Genomic DNA, 2,646 nt, shown 5'->3' with positions numbered 1-2,646 from the left:
AAATCTGCGATTCAACAGGTATGTGGGTTGATGCCATGGCGGCGGAATCAGAGATCCAGCCTGTGCCATTTAGATGTCCTGGAAATCGAAATTCATTTCAATGAAATGTCGATCTTCGTTTTGGATTGGGTTAATCTCGGAAAGAGATCACAGAAAAGAGATTTTTAGAACGCATATCTTTTCCAGTTTCTAGTATAAGAAATATCAAAAGTATTGCCACAATCATTAAATAAGAAATTCAGTGAAAACAATTTTTGGAATAATTTCTTTCGGTCCATCTGTAAATACGATAGCTCAATAAACGAACTGATCTACATGTAGGATATATGCTATGTGGTATTTCTGTTAAAATTTTATATCTGTATTGAATATTCGAAGTATTCCCTCGAAGGGAAGTCTGTCTGTCCATACAAGTGCATCTAAATTTGATTATTCAAAGACTCATTGAGTTAGATTGAAGAAATATGTGATAGCACTTTATGGTAATATAAATTTTGAACGAATTCCATCAAAGGATTTAATGTTTGTTGGTCCACTATAACTCAGAGATATAGCGAGCTGTATGAATAGCTTTCAATACGTGGTCCTTACTTCTCTTTGCCCTTAGATCTTATTTCTTTTCTTATCGATATTTATCTTTGGCAAATTCTACAAGAGCTAGATTGTCTATTAGTTGATATATCCATGCTTATGTAAACGCGTTAGCTGATAAGCTTAATAAGGTAGAGAAATGAAATGTAATCTAGACATCGAAATTTAGATCTAATTGGTCAATAGGAACAGGCATTGAGAGGAAAGATTTAAAATTGTCTTCATCTCTAATAATAATAAAGATAAATGTGTGTGCATGTGCGTGCATGCTCATATTTATTTGAAACATTTCACTATGTATACTGATTATTTAATGCAAATTGGCGAATCTTTTTAATTATTGCCGCCTTAGCGACCAACTGGTTCACAAAATAATTGATTATATTTAATTGAAATCAAGAGTCTTTGCGGAACTTAATGCTTATGATTCCCTTAACAAAAGAAGAATTTGCCTAAATAAGTCGAGTTTTGTGACTTGATAATCCATTAAAAATTTAAATAGTCGGGATAGGAAATGGATATTTAATATATTAAATATCCATTAAAAATTTAATTATTATTAATATATTAATATCTAATATATAATATTATTATTTAAATATTATATTAATCTATTACGAATAACGCATTTCCTTTTGGGGGGTACTTTTATTTCATTCGCTAACTTCTCATATAAACTGAACAGATAACTAGCAAAATTCTTCTTCCTTAGCTTTCCCTAATGCTAAAAAAAAAATCTTGCGATTAAATATGTGAGGAAACAATGAAAACGATTTTAATTTCAGAGCAGCAATGAAATCTGTTATTGAAAATTATGTAAAAAATTACTTTGTAAAAATTGGCAGAAGTTCAGGGAAAATATTACATGACAATAAAATTCATAGCCTTAAAAAGACTATTTTCTAAATTTTAAAATGAAGAATAATTTTTGTGAAATTATATTTTCAAGGGTTATCGCGGGAAATTCCAAGATCTCGCTGAATTAAGATAAATTTCTAAATTTCTGATACTGAAGATAAATTTCAAAAAAATTAAAAAACTAAAGTAAAAATAAGAAAAATTGAGAAAACTTTCATTAAAAATAAAAAAATTCGTCTCATAAAGCAAAAAAAAAAAAAAAAGTTTATGATTTGATTTAACAAACTTGAATTATCTCTACTCAAAGTACGAAATCGTTTGCGAATTTTCATTGTAATCGACAGCTGCCAGACATTTTCTCTTAACTCGCTTGCAACTGATAAAAGCTGATTTTGAATAAATCATTGCACCAACAGACTTCTGCAGACGGCATCTGCCGGAGTGGCATGCCAAGGGTCAACCGACAGAGGGTCAGAAACCTGCGTCCCGTCACCGCGCCAGATTAAGGGTCGAGGAAAGATGAAGTCAGGCAGTCGCGTGCCATCCTCGGCTTATAGGAGAGGGAGGGAAAGACACCAATTGATTGCCACCAGCTCCCCCCCCCCCCTGCTACATCTGGACAGATGGATAGCTGCCTCAAGATTAATTCAGCTAATGACGTCTATTAACGAGAAGGGGGGGGGGGAGAAGAATAACATCACAGAGCGAAAGGGAGCGGATTTATCTGGCATGTTGAGTGTTCTGAAAATGGTATCTGTTTTAATAGAAACTATTAACTTGCACTGAGCAGACGATTATTTATATTTTAATTCGTTGTTGGTGTTGTAATAATAAAATAATGGTTCTACTTCTTACATTGGAAGAGAAAGTAGGGTATTTGCTAAAAAGTATGACCTCGATATTTCATGCTTTAGAACTCGCTGAGTCTAAAGGGAAAATAATAATAATAATAAATAAATAAAAGCATTTTAACCCTCTGACAGCGTAATTTTTTAAAAATCCCTATTTAGATGCGATGTTTGCAAATAAGTTCAAGCACTTTTCATAGAAAGTGAGCTGATATTATATGTTACACGATAATAATATGATATAATAAATATCTGTAATCGTAAACACAGACATTCTAAACTGCGGAAAACGTGATATGCAACAGAAAATGAACTGATTGCCAAGCCGCAGAAATCGCAGGATATTCAA

The sequence above is a fragment of the Argiope bruennichi genome, chromosome 4 (genome assembly GCF_947563725.1).
Source record: "Argiope bruennichi chromosome 4, qqArgBrue1.1, whole genome shotgun sequence".
NCBI lineage: Eukaryota > Metazoa > Arthropoda > Arachnida > Araneae > Araneidae > Argiope > Argiope bruennichi.
Note: the sequence above shows the minus strand (reverse complement) of the source record.